Source organism: Mastomys coucha, unplaced genomic scaffold (assembly GCF_008632895.1).
Source record: "Mastomys coucha isolate ucsf_1 unplaced genomic scaffold, UCSF_Mcou_1 pScaffold5, whole genome shotgun sequence".
NCBI classification, from domain to species: Eukaryota; Metazoa; Chordata; class Mammalia; order Rodentia; family Muridae; genus Mastomys; species Mastomys coucha.
The window spans coordinates 103,588,335-103,616,026 of record NW_022196911.1 but is presented as its reverse complement, the minus strand read 5'-3'; the positions used below and the strand labels follow the sequence as shown (position 1 = coordinate 103,616,026).

At 46.1% G+C, this 27,692-nt stretch overlaps 1 protein-coding gene and 1 long non-coding RNA gene across 3 annotated transcripts in view; one reads left to right on the top strand and one right to left on the bottom strand.

Annotated features, from left to right (window-relative positions):
- Positions 1-27,692, top strand: part of Pitpnc1 (phosphatidylinositol transfer protein cytoplasmic 1) — a 257,448-nt gene that overhangs the window by 59,307 nt on the left and 170,449 nt on the right. The window lies entirely within an intron of this gene.
- LOC116077064 lies at positions 16,841-21,967 on the bottom strand. The gene is made up of 2 exons (XR_004113165.1): positions 21,820-21,967; positions 16,841-17,085 (listed from the first exon to the last, which is right to left on the bottom strand). It is a non-coding gene; the product is annotated as an uncharacterized LOC116077064 (long non-coding RNA).

Genomic DNA, 27,692 nt, shown 5'->3' with positions numbered 1-27,692 from the left:
CTCTTCCTCTTCCCCTCTCTCTGCCTTCCTCTCTCCCCATCTCTTTGTTTCCTCCCACCCTTTTATTCATTCCCTCCTTCCTCACTTGTGTGAGCACGCACGTGCGCACATGTCCTCAGCTAGCTAGACCACGAGCTTCTTGGCTCTTCTGCTTCAGTCGTTTTTATTGTAGGTGTGCTGGGATTATAGTTGTGCAGTACCACATCTGGCCTTCACACATGGATTCTGAGGATCAGACTTGGGGTATCGAGATTGTGCCTCCAGGCCACTTTCCTCCTGGTCAGCACACCTCAGGGAAATTGGAGGCCTGGCTTGGTGGGTGGTGAAGCCAGAGACAAGGTAGTGACAAGAGCCAAATCCCTAAGCACTGCATACTTTGATCTCTCTCCTACTTGGGATTCAGTTTATAAATTAGGAGCTAAGGCTGGGGCAGTGGTGGCACATGTTTTTAATCCCAGCACTTGGGAGGCAGAGGCAGGTGGATTTCTGAGTTCAAGGCCAGCCTGGTCTACAGAGTGAGTTCCAGGACAGCCAGGGCTATACAGAGAAACCTTGTCTCAAAAAAAAAAAAAAACCAAAAATAAGTAAGTAAATAAATAAATAAGGAGCTATAGGCACGAGCAATAAGGAACTACTCTAGTGTAGTTTTAAACAATATACTAAAATTGCCAGCATCCCTACTATTGGGGTAAAGCCGGACAGGCCAAGATGTCTTCCTACTGTTCAAGTGTGTGAGACTTGTAATAGAGGAGTTCTTTCTATACTCTTTTGTTGAAAGAGTTTGGACCGTGATGGGATGATAGAAGCAGGAAGACAGGCTGAGGAGAAAGAGTTGAACGTAATGGAAGAGCAGAAGAGAAAGGGACGGAGGGGAGAAGATGGCCGGAATACACTCAGTGCTTCTGTGACGCTTTTAAAGAGATTAATTGATTTAAAAAAAATAATTTGAGGTCACTCTCATCTACCTAGCAAGTCCAAGGTCACCCTGGGCTACATCCACCCCTTTCTCAATCAAAACAAAACAAAGTCATCATATCGTTCGTTGACTGACTCAGCAGTTGTTCGTTGACTGACTCAGCAGTTGGTTTTGGAGAATGGGGAGTAGGATTCCCTCGTCTGGATGTATCACTCGCTGTGGATATTAATGGTGTTCTCAACGAGAAGCTACTTATGATTGCTTGGACATCTGTCTTGGAGTGGACAGATTTCTGTCCTTTTGTGTAGACACCTAGAAGTAAAATTTCTCTATCATGTGTGGAATGAATATTTTTTCTGGAGGAACTGTCAGGGTCTGGGCAAGATGGCTCAGTAGGTAAAGGCACTTGCCTCCTAGCCTGACGACCTGCGGTTCCTCCTGGGGCCCACATGGTAGAAGAAGAGAACCAGCTTTTGCAATCTGTCCTCGGACCTTTCTCGGCAACCTCCCTCGTAAACAAAGGAACAAACAAACATAAGTGAAATTGTTTTAAAAAAGAAAGAAAGGAAGAACGGACGGTTTCCCACAGTAGCTGTTGTGTGTTACACTGTAACGGGCAACATGGGAGGCTTGGGCTTTATCACATCCTTGCCAGGACTTGGTGTTTCCTGCCCTCTTGCTAACAACCCTTCTAATGGGTGGGTGGTGGTATGGACTTGTGGTTTTAGCATGTATTTCCTGTGCTCTGCTAAGACCACTTACAATTATAGAGTGTGTTCTGCTCTGTTATTAACGAAACTCTCCCGACACTGAGTTGGGGTAAGCGCTGACTGTTGAGCCAGCGCTGCAGTTGGGCAGGGTGTGTGGGCAATGCTCAGGGTCTGAATGAGGCTCAAACCCACATTTCCAACTGCATTCTAGTCTATTCTACAAATGCACTAAATGGTACCTACACAATTTTCTAAAGCATTAAGCTTGATTTGCATTTATTTTCCCCATTAGACTTAAGTCAGTGCTAAACCAGCACATACGTGTTTGTACGCAGCTCTGATGAATTCCTTAGGGGTAAATTACAAAGTTGAATTGCTGAGTTAAAGAGGTCTAGAGATGTATAGCTCAGTAGTAGAATGCTTGCACAGCACGGGCAAGGCACCGGGTTTGAACTCCAGCACTGAAAAGAACGAAGAGCGTCTACATTTTGTGTGTTTCTCTGTGTGTGCATGTGTGTACATGTGTGTGTGCACCAGAGGACAGCTTTGGGTGTTAAGCTCTGTCTACTGTTTTCTTTTGTGCTGAGGCAGGGTTCACTATGTAGACCAGGTTGGCCCTTGTCCAGACCAGTATTGAGATTAAAAGCATGTGCCACCACAATGGGCTTCTTGATAGTGTCTCTATGGGGGCTGCAGAGATAGCTCTGTGATTAAAAGCACAAACTACTCTTACAAGGGACTTGGGGTCAGTTCCCAACTCCTACAGGGTGGCTCACAACTGTCTGTAACTCCAGTTCCAGGGAATCCAGTATCCTCCTTTAGATCCACCCTTATATAGTCATGTACGAATACACACACACACACACACACACACACACACACACACACAGTACAAGTACAGCCTTTTTTTTGGGGGGGGTGTTTTCGAGACAGGGTTTCTCTCTGTAGCCCTGGCTCTCCTGGAACTCACTCTGTAGACCAGGCTGGCCTCGAACTCAGAAATCCTTCATGTGGTTGTTGGGAATTGTATTTAGGACCTCTGCTCGCTCCGGTTAAACCTGCTCACTCAGTCTCTGCTTGCTCTGGCCCAAAGATTTATTTATTATTTTACATAAGTACTCTGTAGCTGTCTTCAGATGCACCAGAAGAGGGCGTTACGGGTGGTTGTGAGCCACCATATGGTTGATGGGATTTGAACTCAGGAGCAGTCAGTGCTCTTACCCACTGAGCCATCTCACCAGCCCCTTTACTGACTTTTCTAAAACAATAATTTATTTAATTTTATTTCAAGTGCATTGGTGTCAGATCCCCTGGAAATGGAGTTATAGACAGTTGTGAGCTGTCATGTGGGTGCTGGGGATTGAACCCCCAATACTCCTAACCACTGCATCTCTCCAGTCCCCTAAGGGCTTATTTTTAAACGGCTACTTTTGTGTCTGGATTTTCCCATTTTAAAAAGGACTTTTGTTATTTTCATGCTTCCTATTTTCTATACCTTTCCCTTTGTTTTCCTCTCCTGTCCTGTTGAATCAAACTTTAACCCGGTCCTTCTCCCTTGGCCTTCTATTAGTTTTACTGCTCTTTAATGTTGAATGGTTATTAAATAGCCACCTGATGTTAACTCCAGTCACATTCTACTCCCTCCCACCATGTTTTCATTTCAGACTTCAGCTTCTATCTCATGGCACATTTCTCATATCTGAATTTTTTTTAACTTGTAATTTCTCCAAGTTTTGTTTTCTGAGACAAGAGTTTTATCAGGTAACCTGAGTTGGCCTGAGATGCTCCTGAGTCTGGGATTACAAGTGCACATTACCATGTATTCTTTTAACCAAGCGATTAATTATTATTATTTTAGAATTTTGTGTTTGTGGCAATTGTGAGCTGCCTGGCATGGCTGCTGCGAACCATTCAGGTCCTCTGTAAGAGATGTGACTTCTCTCTCTCTCTCTCTCTCTCTCTCTCCCTCTTTCTCTCTCTCTCTCTCTCTCTCTGTTTTTCAAGACAGAGTTTTTGTGTGTAGCCCTGGCTGTCCTGGAACCCTATTTGTAGACCATACTGGCCTAAAACTCACAGAGATCCACACCACCAGCTCAGCCACCATCACTTCGCCTGGAACTCTGGCCCTCCCCCCTTCATCCTTCAGTGACTGTTAGCTAGGTAGAGGATCTTGTCTTCATACGCTAAACTGGATTTTACTGGGCTCTCTGTTGTGCCTGACAAAATTTCCTGTCTGCCTGGTTCCTTTGTGGGTTTTTTGTTTTCTTTTTGGGGACTAGCTCTCTCTGCCCTTGAACTCACTATGTAGCTCAAGGTGATCTTGAGGCCTGAGAATACAGATGTGGCCGCTATGCCCCACTGACCTTGCCACTCTTTAGGGGTTTCTTTTTGATATTTTGCAGTCTCACTACTGTGTGTATAGGTTTTTTTTTTTTTCTTTTACTCTATTCTGAACTTGACATTTGGAAGGGTTTGTGCTTTCACAATCTAGAAAGCCTTTTAAATATTGTCTTTTAAAATATTGCTAATGCTACTTTGTGACCGCATGCTGTTAAGATCTGCACACAAGAGTTGACTGACAGCCCCAGTGGATCTGTTCCCTCTCAGAAGACAAACTCCCCCTGGCTAACGCAGGATGTTACAGGTGCTGGTCTATTGGATCAGGAATCCTTTAACAAGTGCCTTAGGCCCATCGGCATAGCCATACACTCCCTCTCTCCCACTTCCCTCTTCCCTTCTGTAACCCAGAGTTTCATACATGCTAGGCAAGTGCTCTGCCCACACTTCCCCTCCACCCACTTGCTCTCTGAGCCTCTTCTTCTCTGAGCCAGGTCCTATGCATCTTCCTTTCTCTATGGCCCTTTGAAGCACTCGGTCTATCTCTGCCAACTCTTGGTTCCTCTTCTTTCTTTTCCAATGTTTTCATGACATGGTCCCTCGGAACCTGTTCCTCGGAGGATACAATGTCTCCATTTTCATTAACTTGTTCTTGGACTAAATCTATATGGATCTTCATATCATATTTGCTTTTGTCCTTTATCTATTTTTTTCATTCCCTTCGACCCATATATATATATATATATATATATATATATATATATATATATATATACACATATATACATATGTGTGTATATGTGTGTGTGTGAGTGTGTGTGTATATATATATATTCATATATATATGAAGAGAGAGAGAAATATTTATGTTGCCTGTGTTTGTGTGTACCCTCATGAGTTTATGTATACCGCATGCATACAGGAGCCCTTAGGGGCCAGAAGAGGTCAGCAGATACCCTAGAACTAGAGTCATAGAGAGAGGTTGTGACTTTCTATGTGGGTTTGGGAACAGAGCCCACTTCTGTGCAAGAATAGTAAGCATTCTTTATTCTTTTTTTTAAAGATTTATTTATTTTATGTGTATGAGTTCACGGTAGCTGTACAGATGGCTGTGAGCCATCATGTTGCTGCTGGGAATTGAACTCAGGATGGCCTGCTCGCTCCGGCATAATATGCTGTAGCTGTCTTCAGACACACCAGAAGAGGTCGTCAGATCTCATTACGGGTGGTTGTGAGCCACCATGTCTTTGCTGGGGTCCGAACTCAGGACCTCCAGAAGAGCAGTCAGTGCTCTTACCTGCTGAGCCATCTCGCCAGCCCCATATAAGCATTCTTAATTCCTAATCAATCTTTACAGTTGTTTTCTTGCTGTGCCCTCCCAAGTCATTCTCTCTTTTGATTTTTCTTTTCTTTTCTTTTCTTTTTTCTTTCTTTTTTATGGTTTTCTGAGACAGGGTTTCTCTGTGTAACCCTGGCTGTCCTGGAACTCACTCTGTAGACCAGGCTGGCCTTGAACTCAGAAATCTGCCTGCCTCTGCCTCCCAAGTGCTGGGATTAAAGGTTTGTGCCACCACCACCTGGCACCATTCATAATTTTAAGTCTACCCATTTTGTGTTCTTTTTCAAATGAGAACACACACTCACACGCATGCGCACACTTGAAGGGGCTATGCATCCATGGAATTCAGAAGAAGGCATCAGATCTCTGTGCCCAGCGTGGGTGCTGGGCACACAGTTCAGGTTCTCGGCAAGACCAGACTCTCAACCACTGTCTGTCTCGCCAGCCCCTCCAGAACAATTTTATTACCTCCTATTCCCTGGAGCTCTAGGAAGATGTCATGCTTGCTATTCATGGCACATGATCAGTTTAAGTTTTCCTTAAGCTGGCCGTTAGGTTACATGTCATCTTAGCATCTTAACTTCATCTGGAGGACCTGGGATGGCCTCTGGCTGGGAATCATGATTTCTGCTAACTTCTTAGTTCAGAGCTTCCAGGCCCTGCATTGGTGGCACACGCCTTTAATCCCAGCACTTAGGAGGCAAGGCAGGCAGATCTCTGAGTTCGAGGCCAGCCTGGTCTACAGAGTGAGTTCCAGGACAGCCTGGTCTAGAGACCCTGTCTTGACAAAGAAGAGCTTCCGGGATTATCCTATTTAAAGCTTAGAATTGGGCTACCCATTTTTCAGGGATTTGTTTGTTTGTTTGTGGTGGGTTCCAGGCCCTTGTCCTCTTGTGAGTTAGTTCATGGTGGATTTTTCTCCACTGTCTTTCTTTTCATGCAGGAGGCAGCCCCTGGAGGATCCTGAATCCCTTGGGTTGTCCAGCTGTCCTCTCAGGGTGGTTCAGGGTTGTATCTCCTTCATGTTCTTGGGTTTTAAAATGCAGATCTGAAAGCCTTCTCCCACAACCCATGAAGCAGCCCAGGCTCCCCGTTTTCACTTACACTTTGGGCTGGATTCATCACCCAAACACCCATTTTGTGTGTCCCTGTCTTTGGGGGCTGCATCTCATATATCCTTGTATTTGCAGTGGGAGGATTTTTTTTTTTTTTTTTTTTTTTTTTTTTTTTTAAGCAGCCCCATTCCTTACACTGTCTTGTTGTCACCACATTATTAAACTAGACATCCTCTCTATTGCACCAAGCTCTGGCCTTGAACATTCTCAGGCACGGGCTCCTAAGTCCTGTCATCCATTTTCAGAAAAGCAGACTAGAAGATTTTGTTACTGACGGTGCACATGACTTTATGTCTTGAGAGCGACAGAAAGCTGCTTCAAACCTTTCTAAGTGACAAACAAACAGCGGCAACAGTAACATGGCCCTGTAGGACTTTACAATTGGCTGCTTAGAAAACCAAAAATCGAGCTGACGAGATGGCTCAGCAGGAAAGTACTTGCCAAGCTTGACAATTGGAGTTTGATCTCTAGATTCCCATGTGGTGAGAGGCAAGAACCGACTCCCCACAAGTTGTCCTCTCGCCTCTGCATGTACACACCTCTGTGTGTACGCACGCGTGGGATACACACACACACACACACACACACACACACACACACACTAAATATAAACGAATAATGCTACTTATGCTATTTCTTCCATTTCAGAAGCCTGGTGATCTTTATTCCCCACCCCCTGGTCCCAGCTTCCCCCCATCCTTCTCAATTTGTCCTTTGTCAGGTGGGGTGGAAAAGAGAGGTTGGAAGTGATAGATAGTCACAATCTACTGTGCTCTGCTGAAAGGATAAACTTAAAATGAAGCGATTTATTACGCGTGGCAGGTATGCTGCTTCCAAAAACTGTCAGTCAGAGTGAGCCCCTATTGATTCTCCGTACCTTTCTGTCAGCCTCTGACTCACCATTGTTGGTCAGAGGTGGCCAAGCTGTGAAGGTGGCAGAGTGTCGCCCCCCGCCACGCCCCCATCCGTCCTTATTTTGGGTTGTCCTTTATTCATGTTGTAAGGCTCCGTACTCTTCCTGCCTTCAACTTTGGAAATTCCACCAAAACTTCAGATTCCCCAAGTGAAAGTTCTTCTAGAACCTTCTGCTGGAGTGAAATAGATAATAGATCCCAGTAGAGCAGCATAGGATGATAGCCAAGCCCCAGAGGAGCGTGTCCGCGCTGGTCGGCTTCATGTGGAATGAAGCAGCCTGTGAGCCAGCGAACCCAGAGCACTTATCTATCACACCTGACACATCTCTACTCTTCCCCTCCAAGCTGGTCCATTCCCATTGCATTGGAGAAACTTCTGCAGGAATCAAGGCGGCGTCCAGGCGCCATCGATCAGCGTCTTTGGTCCTCAGCTGTACACAGAAATTGAAGAGATCGTTCAGACGAGTCTTAGGATTTTTTTTGTTTGTTTTGTTTTGTTTTGTTTTGTTTTGTTTTTCGAGACAGGGTTTCTCTGAGTAGCCCTGGCTGTCCTGGAACTCACTTTGTAGACCAGGCTGGCCTCGAACTCAGAAATCCACCTGCCTCTGCCTCCCAAGTGCTGGGATTAAAGGCGTGTGCCACCACCGCCCAGCGAGTCTTAGGATTTTGAACTGAAGTGGGCCTTCAATCTTTTTTATTTAGAATTCTGGTAACCCCCTTTGTGGTTTATTTTTGGTCAGTTTTTAAAAAGTTCTACTGTCTATTTGCTGACCCGTCTCTGAATGCATGGGATTCATTCACTTCCAGAACATGCATCACAGCAGCCAGGTTGTATTGTCGCACAGGTTGTATTGTCTTCGTTCCTCCCCTCATTTGGCACACCGGAGGCCTAAAGAAACGGATTTAACATCTAGAATGTCTGTTCTCAACCTGTGGGTCACGACCCCCTTTGATTTTGGGGAGGTGGGGGGAATGACCCTTTCACAGCGGGGCTGCCTAAGACTGTCAGAAAACACATATATTTTACATTGTAATTCATGACAGTATCAAAATCACAGTTATAAAGAGAGCAATGAAAATAATTGTTTGGTTGGGGGTCACCACAACGTGAGGAACTGTATTAAAGGGGTGCAGTGTTAGGAAGGCTGAGAACCAGAACCACTGTTCTTGAAGGTTCTTAACTTGAAGTCAAGAACCATCCATCTCAGGAGATAAAAGTGAAGCCACTCTTTGTGTGCAGAGAAACACAGGGCGTCAGCAAGACCTGTGCCCTATTCATTCGCTTCTGAGGGCTCCTACGTGGCTGGACTGTTCATCTAGTTCATATGTTGGATCTCTCTGAGCTTCTAACATACCAGTTACTCATAAAAGCATTTGGCTGATGGCTTTCTCGGAATGGCCTGCTGTTCAGGACGAGCTTCATCTATATTTCAAGGAATTTCTTAATGGGAGAAACAGAACACTTTTCCTTTGATTAATTCATTGCTTCCACCCCCCCGCCCCCATCTCCATCCCCAGTCCTCAAGGATTCCTCGGTTGGGAACTCTAAGAGGAAGTCAGAAAGGAAGGCTAGAACATGCGAATACCATAGAGCTGGCTCCATCTTTGAAAGCCAAGTGTTGGGAGCTTTATAGTGTTCTCAGCCCCTCGGTCATCATTTTATGACCTCTGGCTTTTAGGTTCATTTAAGCATGTTGCAAATTGTATGATTGCTAGGTATAGGGCACAGACGTGTACCCTGCATTCTGGGTGCTAGGGATCAAACCCGGAGGCCCTCAAGTGCCAGGCCTGTTGTGTCCCAGTGAGCCACTCCCACCTGTAGAGAATTGGCTGGAGAGTTCAAGTGCCAGGGTGGCCGTGTAAAAACCCCTGTAAGTCTGGTTTGACTAGACAGAGGGTCTCACATGGCCCAGGCTGGCTTCAGGCTTGCTTTGTAACTAAGGATGTTCTGGATTCCCCCTGCCTCCACACCCTGAACACAGGCATGCACCACTGTGTCTGGCACATGGGGAATGAGTGTTAGATTCTGTACCCCTGGCTTCAGTGGGACCCTCTGGGGTTGCTAGAGGCATGGTGACCCCCAGCGCTGGGCAATTCTGGTGTCTTTCGGCTAAGAAGGCTCAGCAGCAACAAGTAAGTTTCTTTCCCAGAGGATCCAACAGCCAATCTGCTTCTGCAAAAAAATGTTTCTCTTACGAACAAGACTTTGACCTTACCTTTTTGCGGAATTGTAGTGGGTTATCCTTTGCTGAGGTTTTCTTAAATGCTTCCGGGGCTAAGAAGGCTGAGAAGGCCCTGAGCCACCAAGGAAATGTTTTTATGAATTCCAGTTTCTTTCCAGATCCAAGTTCTAGGGAGGACAGTGTGGAGAGGTGAGAGGGATCCCACCCACCTTTTCTCTCCTCTCTGTCCCTCCGTCTCTCCCTACCTTTCTCCTTTCTTTCACATATTTTTTTTTCCGTTTTTTTGTGACAGGGTTTCTCTGTCTAGCCCTGGCTGTGCTGGAACTCACTCTGTAGACCAGGCTGGCCTTGAACTCAGAAATCTACCTGCCTCTGCCTCCCAAGCGCTGGGATTAAAGGCATGTGCCACCCCGGCCTGGTGATTGGCTTATTCTTTAAATGGAGACCATCACAGGCTGTTGAAGTGGCTGTGGCCAAGCTGTGAGTCTTTGGGCTAGGTTTTGCTCTCTTGTTATCCTAACTCATCTCCATGGAACCTAATATGCTTTGCTTGTTTTACTTGTGCCCTAAGCAGATTTACGCTATGTGTCGCCAGGACTCAGGGCAAACACCAACTTCTGTAGCTGAAACATGAAGTCTTTTCAAGATACAGAAAGGGGTATGCTGTGTGTGTGTGTGTGGATTTTGTTAAAATGTCCCCGTGCTCTGGGAATAAAATAACGCCTACCCGAGGAGGGCAGCTTGGTCTGGAAGGTGTTTTCTGGGACAGTATTAGAAATCAGTGAACAAAGTCACATTGGACACCTGAGATAGACCTTAATGTGTATGTCTAGAGATGTCCCAAGGGCTTAGAAATGAGCTGAACAAGGCTGGACATAGTGGTATGTTCCTGGAAATCCAACACTTTCAAGGCTCAGGCCAGAAAAGGATCCCGAGTTCCATTCTAGCAGAAGCCTACATAGTGAGACCTTGTTTCCACAAAATGAATCAGGGGCTGAGCGGACAGTTCAGAAGATTAAGGGTGGTGGCGCAAGCCTTTAATCCTAGCGCTTGGGAGGCAGAGGCAGGCGGATTTCTGAGTTCTAGGACAGCCAGGGATACACAGAGAAACCCTGTCTTGAAAAAAAATATACCATTCTTCAGCAGCTGAGTGCCTGGTTTTTGTTGTTGTGACCTCTGTGTGTGTGTGCACATGTGTATGATGGCTGGTACACACATACATACCTAGAGGACAACTTGTAGGACTCAATCTCTCTCTCTCTACCATGTGGGCTCCTGGGATCAACCCCAGGTCATTCATTAGGCTCAGTGGCAAGTGTCTACCCACTGAGCTGTCTCCCCAGACCCTAAGTTGTTTTTTGAGACAATGGGACCTGGAGCTCACCAGTTACTCTTGGTTGGCTAGCTAGCAAGCCTGTCTTCTTTTTCCTAGCCACTGTCCCCATCTTTGCACATGGTTTCTGAGGACCCAAACTCAGGTCATCATGCTACACAGTCAAGGAATTTACAACTCAGCCATCCACTCCCTCCTGACAGGCTTTGTTTTCTTGGGGACAGTTGATGGCCCTCATAGCCTTCATCCAACCAAATGTTCTAACTCAGAAAGGGTGTGAAGTGATTCCAAAAAGTGCTTCTGTGTGTGTAGCCTCTGTGATTCATGGTGGGGGTTGTTTTGCTTTTTTTCTGTGGTTTCTGTGTGGGCTTTGAGAATTGACTCTGGTTGTTGTGACAGTTGGGGACACAGAAGTGCTTCTCACCCGTTAGTCGATGAATGCCTGTTTGGTTTCAATCCAAGACAACGCCCACCAAGCTGGGTGTACATCGGTTGCTGCTAAAGTCATTTTCTCGGACAGCTGGGGATCGTGGGGACTTTTACTCTCTTTACAACTCTTATTTATCTTCAAAGGCACTTGCATATTGGCCTGGGGTGTTTTTCCTCCCTTGTTTTTCTTTCCCCTTGCTCAGTATTTCTATTGTTGTCATTTCAGACCTAGCAAAGGTGGCAAAGGTTAAGGGAGACGCCAAGGCTGAGGCCCGAGCTGAGGCCCGAGGGACCTTGTGCAGCCACCGATGCCATCTGTTGGTGACTGGCAGAACTGATCACTACCCTCGGTAGTGATGGAATGCCCTGGATTGCCCAGAGTTGAAAGTTGGCAGCCAACTTTCCTCTCACCAGCAGCATATAACCGGCAGGAGAGGGAAAGTGAGCAGGCTTCTCAGGTCGGCTTCAGAAGTTAGGTGGTGCTAGGAAATTTAAAGAGGATCCCTCCATACACACACACACACACACACACACACACACACACACACACACACACACACACGCCCCGCTACCCCCAAGGTTCTGGGAAGAGTGCTATTGGGACCTGAAATCCATTTAGAACTCAACTGTCAGCTTAGAAATCAGACTGTGGGGGGAATTAGCAGAGCCATGGAGAGCGCTACAACTAGCCACCAACAAAGCGTCAGTCCGTAGAGTCAGCGCACGGTCGCTGCTTGTACATTTTGATTGTTGAGGAACGCAACTCCACACCAATGAAAGCAATGGAGATGGTAGCATACTGTGGTGACAAGAGTCTGTCTTCTTCCAAAGGCCTTTTTCAACTGTTACCCATTCATTAAGCCGAGGAAGTCATATTTCTGATGATAAAAGCTGAGATTCTGTGGCTGGGAATGGTACGTACGAGTGCTCCCTGGCATTGATAAAGTCATGGGTTTGATGATCCTCAGCACTACATGAACCAGGGCTGGGTGAGGCACACCTGATCACAGCACTGGGGAGGCAGAGGCAGGAGGGTTCGAAATCCAAAGTCATCTTGGCTCCGTAGTGTGTTCAAAGCTAGTCTGATACATCTAAGACCATGTCTCAAACGTCACATAGATGAACACAGTCATTGATGGAGCCCTTGCCAATTATGAAGGAGCTAGCTTCTGTTCCCTAGAGCATCACAAAGGGAAACACAGATAGATATCCAGGCAGGCCCTGAGGTATGCACCTGTAATCTAGCTCCTTGGAATGTAGATGCCAGAGGAGCTTGATTTCTAGGCCCACCTGGGCTACTTGAGGTTCAGCCTGCATCCCAACAGTAAGACCTAACTCATGAAACACAAACATAAAAACAAAAACAACACCAAAAGGCCCCTCCTAAATACCCAGACAGGAAGCCCATGATATCCCGAGCTAGCTGATTAATGAGGCCAGCCAAGGTGGCTTAGCAGGTGGCTTGCCAGTGAAGCTGGTGACCTAAGCTCAAGTTGTCCTTTGGCCTCAAAACACGTTATAGCACAAATAATAATAGATAATAGCCACTGAATAAAAATAAGACAATCAGCCCAGGAAGCCAGTCCTTTGTTCCAGCCACTGATAAGAAGAATCCTTAGAGAAATGTAAAGTCCCAGGAGTGGGGCAAGAGGAGTGGCTTAGCTGGGAAAGTGCTTGCCATGGGAGTATGAGGATGTGGGTTTGATCCCCATACAGGTAGAGTTGGCTGTGATGGCTTACAGCTTTAGGGGAATGGAGAAAAATGGATGGCTGGGGCTCCCTGGCTAGCTAGCCTAGCCTAGTTGGTGAGCTGTAGGCCAGTGAGAGACCCCAAGAATGGGTGGCACCTGCAAAACAACTATCTAGGTTGGCCTCTGGTGTCCACATAGATGAATACACACACACACATACACACACACACACACACACACACACACACACACACACACCTCTCTCCAGATAGATTGATCTTCTTGAGCCTGCGCTAGCTCATGAGTGTCCCTTTTTTTGTTTGTTTTTTGTTTTTTGTTTTTGTTTTTGTTTTTTCAAGACAGGGTTTCTCTGTGTAGCCCTGGCTGTCCTGGGACTCACTCTGTAGACCAGGCTGGCCTCGAACTCAGAGATCCACCTGCCTCTGCCTCCCAAGTGGTGGGTTTAAAGGCGTGCACCACCACTGCCCACCACCACTGCGCGGCATGAGTGTCCCTTCTAAGCCCTTGTGACTCCGCCTCCTGGATGACAAAGGGCTATTACCCAAAGTGTAGCCCAAGAACTCAGGAGCATGTGATACTTGGTAAGAGCCTGAGGGTCTCAGACTCCATTCTGGATCAGAGTTCCACATTGTGGCAAGACTGATGGGTGAAGCCCTCACAGGGATCTCCTCAGAGGCCTGACTTACAGAGTTACCAGTTTGCATGACCTTCCACTGAGGACCCATTTGACCTTCCATTGACCTTCAAGACTGAAACAGAAGGAGAGGTGGGAGCTCCCCTCCAAATCCGGCTCATTGCTAGCAGCCTAGTGTTTCACAGCCTCTGATTCCTGGGCGCACCATAAGGTAGTCACTGAGCCAGGGCTGTGGGCAGCTTCCCGATTCCTCCTGGGGAAGAGAGGTGTTGGGATGGGGTGGTGATGGATTAGCACAAGAGAGGTGGTTGTACCTTAGGCTCAGGGTCTGCCTGTGCCAGAAGCAGGGAGACAGAGACCTTCTTTTTAAAATTTCTAGTGAGAAAGTCTCCCGTAAATGCTTACTTTTGAGTGTAAGGGGGAAATTAAAGTGTAGGTGCCTATCTGGAGTTGGCGTCAGTCATAAGGTTTCTAGGCCTGGAGGCCAAACCCATCTGCTGCCTTCTAAAAGACAGAGATCCTTTCAGTCCCCACTCCTCCCCTCCTCCTGCTTCCTTGCCCCCTTACCTTGCTCAAAGATTTTCTTTATTATTCCTGATCGTGAATGGGCAGACAATGTGGGAGTGTGTACCGTAGTATGGTTGTCCATGGAGGCCAGGAATCCCTCAAGCTACAGTTGCAGGAGGTTTTGAACCTGTATGTAGGTGTTAGAATGTAAATTCTGTTCGTGCCAGAGCCATGTGTGCTCTTGAGACCCAACACTGAGCCTTCTGCTTCTGCCACTTCAGACAAGGTCACCTGAAGATGACCTTGAACCTCTGAATCTCCTGCAGCCCAGGTGCCAGGATTCAGGCAAAGACTTCCCTCAGATGTTGGGCTCCTTTTTTTAAGCTTAGTTCTTAAACTCCAGGGTCAGAAGGGGTTTTCGAAACCTGTACTTTCAATCCAATAGATCTTAGATGAGACACAGGAGTCCGTGTACTGTGCCTTTTGGGGGCGATCCAAGGCCTTGGCACCTTCTGCCTCTCTGAGTGTGGGATGGGGAGGGAAAAGGGTGTTGTCTCCTCTTCTCTGGCTTCTACACAGCTTCCAAACTTACTCCGGAAAGCAAGCAACTCCAGCCCAAACTTTAAGAAACAAGTGAGATCTGTCGCTTGAAAGGGTGCCCCTGAGAAGAGCCCTCTGTGCCCCACCCCTCCTGGGAGGTCTGTGTGTTAGCGCCCTGGCGAGACTCTGCACTGATTATTTTCACAGAAGCCATTCATTAGTTTCCACCAGTATGAGGACCCTGCCCCCACTGCATTCCTTTGAATTCGGAAGGTTTTGAAAGGATCCAAACTGGGCTCAAGACTTGAGGCTTTTTTTTTTCTTTTTTTAATTCTTTCTTTCTCCAGCTTCATCACCAGAGCTACTCCTCTGTTGCCCACAGCAACCCCAGTGGCTGGTTGGTACCTCAGTATGGATGAAGCTGGCCTGGATACCCGGTGTTAAGGGATGCTGAGCCACTCACCAGAGCCACAAAGGAATCAGGTTTCCCCCAACTCATTCAGGATTCCAACCAACATCAGAATTCAGCCTCTGCGAGCAATCCCGTTCCTCTTAGGCAGAGACTCTGTCCATCCGTGCCCCACCTTTGGAGGAGTCTGTTTACCGACAGTGCTTTGTAAACTCTCACACATTCCCTTCTGTTCAGGAGTTGCAGCCACGCTCACACCCTGGCAAGCCTCCAGGAAGGGTGTCAGCTTCAGGCTTTGCACTCACTCCCCTGAAGCCAGCAAAAAGCCCGGGGCAAGGATGCGGTGATTCACTAGCAGCCATCCTTGTTCACGCCATCGACTGGGTAGCTGGGGTGCAGGATTTCCCTCTTCTTGTCATGAGAATATGGTTTGTCAAAAGGAAATGGCAAAGTTGTCATGGAAATGAGCCATCAGCTCTCTGAATCGAACTAGCCCTGGGTAGGGAGGGTCTGCTCCTCTATTAATAATACGTCTTACCCAGTTTACAAACTCGAGAGTGTGATGGCTGCACTCTGTATATTCGTTCCTCTTCGTGTGTGTATGGATGTGTGCATGTTCATGTGTGCACAGGTGCGCATGTGAGGACAAAGGTCGGCCTCTGGTTGACCCACATTCCTTTTTTTTTAATCTTTTAATTGTCATTTGGTGTATTATGTTTCTTTGTGTGTAGGATTTGGTGTGCAGAGACAGGTGTATACCACATGGGCTGCTGATCAAACAACAACCTTGAGGAGTTGGTTTTCCTCTTCCAACATGGGTCCAGAGGCTCAAACTCAGGCTGGCAGGCTTGCCTGTACACTGCCTTTTACATGCTGGGACACCTCCTCAGACACATCTTGGTTTTCTTGAGACACTGTCTCACTGAAGCTGACATTTGTCTTAGACTGGCTAGACTGGCTGTCCAGGGAGCCTCAGAGATCGCCCAGTCTCTCCCTCCCCAGCTCTGGCATGAATCACACCACCACACCACCACACCTGTTCTTACCTTAGGTTCTGGGAATCGAACTCTGATCCTCATGCTTGCATGACAAACAGCGTACCGACCTGTTAGCACCCCAACCCTCTACCTCTAGTTATTAGAGACTTTCTTTCTCATAGGCTGTGTTAACAGAACAAATGTCAGCAAGTAGAGGCATAGAAAGAGACCAAGTGAAAGTCTGTAATATATATATATATATATATATATATATATATATATATATATATATATATTATATATATATTTTAATATATATATATGTGTGTATATATATATATATATTTTTTTTTTCCCGAAACAGGGTTTCTCTGTATAGCCCTGGCTGTCCTGGAACTCACTCTGTAGCCCAGGCTGGCCTCGAACTCAGAAATCCGCCTGCCTCTGCTTCCCAAGTGCTGGGATTAAAGGCGTGTGCCACTGCCACCTGGCTAAGATGATAATTTTTTTATTTCTGAAGAGGATAAAGGAAAAAGTAAATTTGGAAACCTCAAATAACATTCCTTATTCTCTCCAGACTCTGGTTTCTAAAAGTATGGTTCCTTTAGATTCTAAGGCCTGCCCTGTTCTTTCACATTTGTCAATGATGTGAGGCATCTTCCCCTGCACTGTTCATTTCTGTTTCAATGGCCTGCCGGGGTACTTTTCTTTAATTAATACTGTTTATGCTCACTGATGAATAATTCACAGTCATACAAGCAACAGATGTCAGAGGATTCAAAATGATTTTCTCTGAATTATTTATTATTTCCAAAAAAGTAACAGGTTTGTTGAGCAAGTAATTGGCAATACAGATGTAGATCAAGGTTTGTCAGTAGGCAACAAGGTCTCCCACGTCCTCAACATTTGTGCCTCTTAATAACCAGGGCCACACTGTAGCTGGCTAGCTTGATGCCACCGCTCAGGGAGTCCATTATCCATCCCCTTGAGACAAGCTGGGCTCTGGTCTGGTTTCCAGGTTAGACTGTGGCTGTTGAAAGAAAAATGAGGATTCATCTTGAGACAGCTAAGGAATGTGGCCCTGCTGGTGTCTCTCAGACTCTGAGACCTCACAACCCCCACGGAAACAAGTGACATCTTTGTTTGCAAGGAATATATTAAACATAGACTCTTGCCAGGTGGGATGGTACATGCTTGTAATCCCTGAACTTCAGGGGTAGAAAAGCAAAGCTGGGAGGTGGTGGTCTTACACCCGGGAGATAGAGGCAGGCGGACCTCTGAGTCTAAGACTAACTTGGTCTACAGAGTGAGTTCCAGGACAGCCAGGGCTACACAGAGAGACACTAGGTTGAAGCAAGAGGATGAGGAGATTTAGGATAACCTTGGTTCCATATTGAGTTAAAGGGATTGCCTGGGCTAATAAAAACCTGTTTCCAAAACCAAAACAGAACACAACACAGCGACATCGAAGGGACAGCAGACTAGAGATGTGGAAGATGATGATGCACAGTATCTGAATTGTCCAACAGCACACTTGTGAGAATATTCTCTGCGGTGCCTTGAATGGTTGGCTATTACATTTACTCATCGAGTGTGTGCTTTTGTGTGAGGGCACATGTGTCGTGGTGTGAGTGTATGCATGCCGAGATCAGAAGGGTGCGTTCTTCTCTCTTGCTGTGTGGGACCCATGAATTCAACTCTGGTCATCACACTGAGTGGCAGGCTCCCTGAGCCATCTTACTGACCCTATGACAGATTTGTTTTTGTTTTTGTTTTTTGTTGTTGTTGTTTTTCGTGACAGGGTTTCTCTGTGTAGCCCTGGCTGTCCTGGAACTCACTCTGTAGACCAGGCTGGCCTTGAACTCCACCTGTCTCTGCCTCCCAAGTGCTGGGATTAAAGGCGTGCACCACCACTGCCCTGCGAAGATATTTTTTTTTTAATGATTTATTTATCACATGCACATTTGTGTCTGCCTACGTGTATGTTTGTGTGAGGGTGTCAGATCCCCTGAGACTGGAATTACAGATAGCTGTTAACTGCCATGTGGATGCTGGGAACTGAAACTAGGTCCTAGAAGAGCAGCCAGTACTCTTAACTACTGAGGCATCTCTCCTCAATCAATTTTAAAAAGACAAAAACAAAACCAACCAACAAACAAACACAAACAAAGCAAAACGAAAAACAACCAGCCAACCAAACAACCCCCCAAAAAACACAGACATACATCAATGACAACAAAATATCAATTTTAAAATCTAACAGTAAAAAATGGGTTATACCAATTCTGGTATGCTGAAACAGTGAAATCTTATATAGTTGTTAAAAAGATGCAGTTTTTTTTTGTTTGAAAGAATATTAGCAACTTAAATAGAAGGTGCTAGCTAGTAAATGAGGAAAAGAATTAAGACATTATAGTTTTATTTCTGCAGATGATATGTTCTGGGTTGTTTCTGGTTTTGCATAGCAACAAGTCTAGAATGGATTTTTCTAAACTTAATAATGGCTAGATAGGAAGAGGGAGACCCAGAGTGATTTTTTTTTCCTGCTTTACATATAGTTTAGTATCTTCATGATAAATACAGGTTTCAGTCATCCTGAAAGGTCAAGATGCTAAAGCAAGACATCCAACTATGTCATTTAAAGAAGGGAACTCCTGCACGTGAACATGTATTCTAGAAGGGCTGCCTTTGTAGATGGACCCAGATTCTCTTCTGCCTGTGACCTCCCCATTCCCCAAGGTCTTGTCACCTTCTAAATGGCCAGTGCTGAGCTAAATGGCCCAGGCTGTCACTAGGAGCAATGGGTATGGGGGAGGCCCTGCTTCTACAGTGGCCTGTATCACTCCGGCTCTTGTCTGTGCTCTGATGTGATGTGCAAGGTAGTCCGAGGTCGCTCTCTCCCTGACCAGCTACAGTGCTGTCCCGCTGAAGGAAGAGGAAATGAATTCTTCTGTGATAATATATCACCTGTGTAATAAGACAGCTGAAGAAATTAACGGAAGTAAAGTCGAGATTAGGTGTCTTCAGAGGGCCCGTCCTTTGGGAATTAAATAGACAGCAGGGGGAAGGGGTTTGTTTTCTTGGGGGTGACAATCTGGCTGAGAAATGAGACTGGCAGAAATAACATATGCAAAGTACCAAGAAGTGCAGGGCGGAGCTTGGCTGGGGTCACGAGGTGGGCTTAGAGGAATTGACAAGCTTGCTCTTTTGCTTTGGCAAGCCACCAGGGCTGCTGGTACTTACATAAGAAATAAATCTATTTGTGCTTTGTGACATTTCAAGGCTAGCGTGACCTTGTACACCACAGGGGAATAGAATTATATTTGTCTATTGACAAAAAAAAAAAATCACTGTAAGTCTCTAAGTGAGCTTTACTTACCTATAAGTCTTTGTTAAATATGTAGTGACTTTTTCAAAAATTTCTTGGAAGAGGAGCTGTAATCATTATGTGAAAACTATCTTTTAAAAAATTATTCATGAAGCCAGGTGTCAGTGTTGGTGTGTGCCTCTAATCCCAGCACTCTGGAAGCAAAGGCAGGCAGAACTCTGAGTTCAAGGCCAGCCTGGTCTACAGAGCAATTTCTAGGACAGCCATGGCTACATAGAGAAACCCTGTCTCTCTGGGCAGTGGTGACGCATGGCTTTAATCCCAGCACTTGGGAGGCAGAGGCAGGCGGATTTCTAAGTTCGAGGCCAGCCTCGAACTTTTGTCAGAACAGAATGGGGTCCTGTAGAATTTAATGCGGCAGAATGGGTTGAGGGGTGGCAGAGCGGGGGTGGGGTGGGGGTCAGGGGAGGATACTAGAGAGGGGGAAGGTCAGTAGTTAGAGGCATGGCTGTACAGGACCTACCTGGATTTCATTCATAACACTCAAATGGCAGCTCACAACTACCTGTAACTTTAGTTCAGGGAATCTGACGCCCTCTTCTGGCCTCTGAAGGTACTGCACAAATGCAGTATACATACATTCTTTTGAGGATCTGTATTTTAAAAATTCGGCTTTTATGCACAGAACTTTCCAAAGTCAAATGCGCTTCAATTTATAATTCTACCCCATAAGTGATCACTTACAACACGGTGGACACACCTGCTTCGGATGGGGTTTTCCTCATATGTCATGAAGTGAAATAAAATATTTGAAAAGAAACAAGAATAAAATGCCCAACAAAAAACAAACAAACAAACAAAACCTAAAGCTAAAGCCACTCACTGTTTTCATAGTCTTTTTAGGAGAAAAAAAAAACAGCTTAAAAAAACAGCTATCGGCATGTAACTAATGAACAAGCAAATAGGGTTGCTTAAGAGTGATGGGGGCTTCTTATGTGCCTGGGGGTTCACAACTGCCTGAAATTCTAGCTCTGGGGGATCAGACAAGTCTTGCCTCCACACACCTGCAGATGCACCTACACAGACACATATATGTAGTTTAAAAATAATAAAGTAATCTTTAAAAAGTTATTGCAAATGAGGCCTAGATTTGAAAAATACTGTGTTGCTTTTATCACTCTCAAAGTAAAGATTTCTACAGCTGGGAGACCTTTAAAAATCTTCTATTTGTCTGGTTTTACAGAGGAGAATCTGAGCTACAGGTCAAGTCTTTCTGTAGACTGGGCGGTCAGTTCTGTATTCTCCTGGCCCCGGGATTCTTGGACCTCTAATACAATCTCTCTGGTTGTTGCCCAGATTGCTTTCACTACTGGTAGGAATCTTAGGTAGAATTTTATTGTTTCCTTCTGTCTTAGTCAGGTTTTCTATTCCTGCACAAAGATCATGATCAGGAAGCAAGTTGGGGAGGAAAGGATTTATTCAGCTTACACGTCCACACCAGGGTTTCTCTATGTAGCCATGGCTGTCCTAGAAGTTGCTCTGTGGACCAGGCTGGCCTTGAACTCAGTTCTGCCTGCCTCTGCTTCCAGAGTGCTGGGATTAGAGGCACACACCAACACCAACACCTGGCTTTTGCTATTCAACACCAAAGGAAGTCAGGATGGGAACTCAAGCAGGTCAGGAAGCAGGAGCTGATGCAGAGGCCATGGAGGGATGTTCCTTACTGGCTTGCTTCCTCTGCCTTGCTCAGCCTGCTTTCTTATAGAACCCAGGACTACCAGCCCAGGATGGCGCCACCCACAATGGGCCCTCCCACCCTTGATCACTGAGAAAATGCCTTACAGCTGGATCTCATGGAGGCATTTCCTCAACTGAAGCTCCTTTCTCTGTGATAACTCTAGCCTGTGTCAAGTTGACACACAAAATCAGCCAGTATACCTCCCTCCCTCCCTTCCTTCCTCCTTCCCTCCTTCCCTTCCTTCCTTCCTCTCTCTTCCTTCCCTCCCTCCCTCTCTCCCTCCCTTTCTTCCTTAATTCCTTTCTCCCTTCCTCCCTTTCTCCCTTCCTTCCTCCTCCCCACTTCCTCCCTCCCTCTCTCCTTCCCTCCCTCCTCTCCTAGGTTGTAAAGTCTCTGTAGTATGGGTGGCATTGGACTGCACTGGGGTGTGAGCGAGGGGACCTGCTGCTTTTTCTGCATGTTCTGCTGGTCTCAGGATGTCTCAGGAATGTGTTTTATTTGTATGAATAAGAAACCCATTTGGGACAGAGCTCAGAACTTGCAGCCAATTTTGTCAGGGTGTTTCACAGCCAAACCTGTGGAGATAAAGAATCGTTCCTCTGTCCACCCCACTTCAGAACAGGGAGAGTGGGAATCTCACAGTGATGACAGCAAAAACATCTCTTTCGCATCATGACAGGGCCGCAAAGCAGTGTTACCTTTTAGAATAAAATCCTCTTCAGAGGATGAGGCCAGCGCATGGAGGTGTGGCGCCAATTCAGTTCTTAGAATAGTCTTAGAGAATATGTTCGTGACCTATAGGCTTATTGATTTCTGAGGCTATGAAAATCCATCTCTCTGTCTATCCATCCATCATCTACTCACCCTCATGGGAGCCGCTGGGGAGTGCTCCCTGTAGGGCAGTTAGCTCACACTTGTGCCTTTGTGCTCTGGGCATTTGACTTCACAATGTGGGTCTTCTTTGGTTGTTTTTCTTTTAAAGGTTCACATGTATAAGGATTTCTGCTTCATGTATGGATACGCACCACTTCCACTTTCAGGAGAAAGTGCTGAATTCCCTGGAACCGGTAGTACAGATGGTTTCGGGCCACCGTGTGGGTGCTAGGAATTGAATCGGAGTCCTCTGCAAGAGCAGCAAACTCTCCTAACCACTGAGCTATCCCTCCAACCCCCCAACCCCACCCCCTGCCTGTACTTTCCCTTTGCAAGAGAAGGTTTCATGTAACTCCATATGCGTATGTGGATGTGAATACCTTGATCCTCAAGCCTCCATCTCCCTGGATTTTTTTTTTTTTTTAAGATTTATTTTATGTGTATGAGTACACTGTAGCTGTACAGATGGCCATGAGCTATCATGTGTGTGTGTGGCTGCTGGGAATTGAACTCAGGACCTCTGCCAGCCCGGCTCGCTCCAGCCCCGCCTTCAGACGCACCAGAAGAGGGCGTCAGATCTCATCACAGATGGTTGTGAGCCACCATGTGGTTGCTGGGATTTGAACTCAGGACCTTTGGAAGAACAGTCAGTGCTTTTACCTGCTGAGCCATCTTGCCAACCTCTCCCTAGGTGTTTTACCGAGCTGGTTTATGAGGTTCCATTGAGTAAGCTTAGAGTGTAGTGCATCCTTAACTTTCTCTCTCTCTTTTTTTTAAGGTTTATTTATTTATTATATGCAAGTACACCATAGCTCTCTTAAGACACTCCATTACGGATGGTTGTGAGCCACCATGTGGTTGCTGGGATTTGAACTCAGGTCCTTCGGAAGAGCAGACAGTGTTATTAACTGGTGAGCCATCTCTCCAGTCTTTTTTTTTTTTTTTTTTTTTTTTTTTTTTTTTTTTTTTTTTTTTTTGTGAGTGCCAGGGATCAAATCCAGTTACTGGGCAAGCCCTTTCCTTGCTGTGCCCAAGCCCTTTGCTTGCTGTGCCATCTCTCTAGCCCCTTAGCCATCCTTTCTTCCTTTCCATTCGATGAACATAACACTCCTCTTAGAGACTTGTTGTTTCTGCTCAGCTTTGCCTAATTAGATTTCTGTGAAGCTTGAGGTCATTTATAGGCATTTTTTCCACATTAAAAACATGAGCCTCTGTTGAGATGTTTTGTGGTTCTAAATTGGGACCATCCTGCCTTGTCATCAAATCATTCATCCTTACTTCAGTCAGCGCATATGCGGGTCTGATCCTCCGGGGGCTGCTGTCATTGTTAATTTACATCTGACCTTCTTCTGGAGAATATTTAAGGCTGGGGAGCTAATTTAGGATGTGCTGGCTCTTACTTTACTAATTAGTCTGGACCGGCGGAGGGGGACACAAAAAAATGGCAAGGTCTAGGGAAATACGAGGGAAGACAGGGTCTCATGTAACCCAGGGTAGACTCACTTTCTCTATGTAGCTGAGGATGACCCTGAACTTCACCTTCAGAGTGACCCTTGGACCTTGTGACAAAAAAAGATGGTTATGTCTAGTATTCTCACCTTAAGAAAAGGGTGATAGTGCACTCAGGCCAAATGAGTCCTGGTGAGGAGAGTGAGAGACAGGATTTGAACCCAGGTTGTTAGCAACAAGGGCCTCCACCTAACTAGTTGGCGACAGCACCTCATCATGTGTCTGTGTGCATCCGTATCCTAGCGCAACACCCCAACAGAAAGAAAACAACCCAGGAGCTTTCCCCGGAACTACAGTGGGACTTGAGTGGAGAGACTGGATGGGACAGATGCTCCCATTTCCCCTGGGTTTGTGGTTTTTGCTTCTTTGCATCCTCCAGGCAGTGAGCTGGATTCCAGAGCCTGGGAGTCCCTCAGAAGCCTCAGCTTCTGAGTATTTCAGAGGGGAGAAGAAATGACTTGGGGAGGCAAGTGTCAGGAGGTGAGGGACATGGGAGAGATAGGGGGACATTATTAAAGATGACTCTGGAGATGTCACGAGGAAAAAGAGCTGCAGTGTGTGCGCCCCAGCCTGAGGATGGCTTCTCTGGGATGGCTTAAACTCTTTAGTTTAGTCTGCTGTGTGGATTAAAGGACTGTGGGATTTAATAACGTGTACCTTAAAGAATGGCCCTGTGAGTAAGTGTTCCCCTGTCACAAAGCTGTGACTTCTCTAATTGAATTTAGAAGCAGTATTAATATTGTTCTTTTGGTGATGTTTCCGAGGTGCGCGAAATAAAGCATCCAAAGTCACCACTGATTACACTGAAGCTTTACCGTGTGAGCGTCGTAAAGCACTCAATTCTGCTGCTAGCTGGTTTTATCGCAGTTCTTGTGAAACAAAGTAAGAAAATTCTCCCTTTACATAATTTACGGTCAGGCTGCTGTTTAAATGTGCCAAAAAATGTTCTCAGAATCTTGGCAGTGTTTTAGAATATAGTATATTATCTTAGTTCTGGGCTATATATATAATGAACACTCAATATGTATTGACGATGGTGTTTCCTTCTGAGCTGAACTCACTCTTGGGGACGAAGGAAACCGGCTGATACACAGCATGGTAGTGCTCTGTGTGCTCGCACTAGCAGGTGGCCGAGGAGACACACCTTGATGCCTGTGGTGTCACTGAGCTTGTGTCTCCCACAGAATCCTAAGGAGGACATGGCTGGCCTGAGACAGTCCCAGAGTTCTGCTGCCACGTGTCTGTTTTGTGTCATGCTTCCAGACCCATAGGGACTCTGGAATCATAAGCCAAAGGGAAGTTTTTTCTTTTCTTTGAGGCAGGATCTCATGCTTTCCAGGCTGGCCTCAAACTCACTATGTAGCCAAGGCTAGCCTAAAACCTATCATGCCCTTAGTACTGGGGTTTTTGGGGGTTGGCCACTTCACCTTGGCCTTTCCTTCTATCTCTCTCTTCCCCCACTTCTCTCCCCCATCCCCACATCCCCACATCCCCACATCCCCAAAATGCTAGAGATCAAATCCAGGGCCATGTACACATTTGGCTAGTACACTGAACATGATCACCAGATCCCATCTCTCCATCCTATCCGAGGACAAGCAGATTTGACAAACATAAGGCTGGGAAGAAACAGGGAAAGTGTGTTCTTAGTCCAGTCACATACCGAGGAAGATTTGACTGATGGGCACCTAAGCATTTAGAGTGGTTGATGTGGGCAGGAAGGAACATTAAGGAAATTTCTGTTACCTCTTGTGCAGTGTCCCAGAAAGGGCCTGCTCTGAGGTAGAGACTGCTATCTATATATCTATTTCTTTACTTGTATGCTAGAGCTCAAAGTACCTTGAGAGTGCTAGACCAGTACTCTACCACTGAGTGACACCAGCAGCACTGTACAACTCATTCTTCAGTGGGTATATGGGTGGGAAACACTGTATATATTCAGAATGCTCCTTTACCATATACAAGTACATTTTTGTTTTTTAACTCACACCATTAAGTTAGACTCCTCCTGACCACCATGGACAAAGAGCCCATTGTTCTGATCTAGAGATGGTTCTGTTTTGCAGGCTCACACCACCAAAAACAAGTGTGAGTTTTTTCAAGGTCCATCTGAGCTCCCAATGCCCCCAACAAAGAGGTGCTTCCCTCGACTCCTCTGGAGGGACGGACTTTGGATGGGACTGTTAATTGCCAAATCTGGAGAGGGGAGCGTTTAAGTTTTGTCAGCTGCCAAACTTTGGACTTCACGGTGAACCCTCAGGACTAACTTTCTAGGCCAAGTGTGAGCAGCTCTGGGGCTGCCGATGCGAGGGTGGAGGAGCGTGACCGTTTTATTTAGATGCTTGGCCAGAGTTCAGACCCATGGACTCTCGGGTCAGCCTCCAGAGCTCAAGTGATTTCCCCCAGGAAATGCCTTCCTGTCCCTATGCCTTGTACAGGATCACCAAACACAGCTTGCTGGTGGAGGAAAGGCTAGTACCACAGATCAGAGGAGAAAAACTTCGGTTATTATTTTTTTTTCTTTATCTGTTCCCGGGCGTCTGTGGAGGAGAAAGTTTACTCAAGAAGCTTTCTGACTGGACTGCTGAAGACTTACAAAGAGCCATTGGAGGTGGAATTTTTCTCTTGCTGGAGTTGGTTTTTTGTTTGTTTGTTTGTTTTCACATAGAACACTAAAAAATAAAGAAGGAAAAGAAAAAAAAGCTCCATTTTCAAAATAATGTTTGAGTCAACTCCTCTAAGAGAAAATCAGTATTGTTCTGCTAGCAAATAGTAGCGCTGGGGATTCGAAAGGCGCCCCTCCACCCTCAGCATCAATCATTGACCGTCCAGGGCCTGGAGACCATCCTAGCTCACCTCGTGTTGTTTGGAACACTCTTTGGAAGCTGGCAGTGTGATGGTTATGTAATGTGGACTCTGAGGCCTGCCAGCCGGCCCTCAGCAAACCCTGGGGAGATGCCAGGTTCTCTAGAGTCTTTCTTAAGCTAGTTCAGTAGACTGCTGTGGGCCTGGAGTACGTACTGGGCACCGATCTCAGCTGACAGGATTTTACAAACTGAGACAGTATCCTCAGTAACCTTCAGCCACACCTGGGCATACTTAAGCAAGAGTGTGGTCCCATGTTGTGTTTAATTTTGGAAGTTGCAGTGAGATATAAACTAATTAAATGTGTGTGTGTGTGTGTGTGTGTGTGTGTGTGTGTGTGTGTGTATGAGCATGTGAGTACAAATGCTGTCAGAGGCCAGGAGAGGGCGTCAGATCCCTTGAAGCTAGAGTTATAGGTGTCAGTAAGGTCCCTGGTGAGTGTTGGGGGCTGAACTTGGGCCCTTTCTAAGAGCAATAAGAACCCTTAACTGATGAGCCATGGCTCTGGTTCCTAATGACTACGTGTGCTGGGTGCGTTGGGAGGGTGGGGGAGTATACAGATGTGCACTTGTGGCAGTTGCTTAGGAGTTGCTTCTCTCCTCCTGCTGTGTTCTGGAGATAAAACCCAGGCCATTGGGCTTGCAGGACAAGCACTCTTTATCCAGCCCTCTTTTTAAGATAAGAGTAATCCTCCCATCTTCCTCTACCGCATTTTCTTCATCCACTCACTGGACTTGCTGGAGAGATGGCTCAGTGGTTAAGAGCACTGACTGCTTTTCCAGAGATCCTAAGTTCAAATCCCAGCAACCACATGGTGGCTCACAACCATCTGCCATGAGATCTGATGCTGTCTTCTGGAGTGTCTGAAGACAGCTACAGTATACTCATAGACATAAAATAAAAATCTTTTTTTTTTTTTCTTAAAAAAAAAGAAAGGAACCAGGCTGGAGAGATGGCTCCGTGGTTAAAGAGTGCCGACTGCTCTACTGAAGGTTATGAGTTCAAATCCCAGCAACCACATAGTGGCTCACAGCCATCCATAATGAGATCTGACGCCCTCTTCTGGGATATCTGAAGATAGCTACAGTGTACTTTCATTTAATAAATAAACAAATCTTTAAAAAGAATGGAACCTTAGACTCCTTGAGTGCACAGAACCCGGCTGCTTGCTCTCCTTCCTTTCCTGTGCTTGTGGCATCGGCCTCTGGTGTCACGTGTTTGCTGAGGAAGGTGGGCTTGTTTCAACTTGATCCCTCTCTGGTCGCCAACCCCTCCCTTCCTCTTCCTTTGGCCTGTATGGGAATTGGGCTGCAGAGGGGAATCC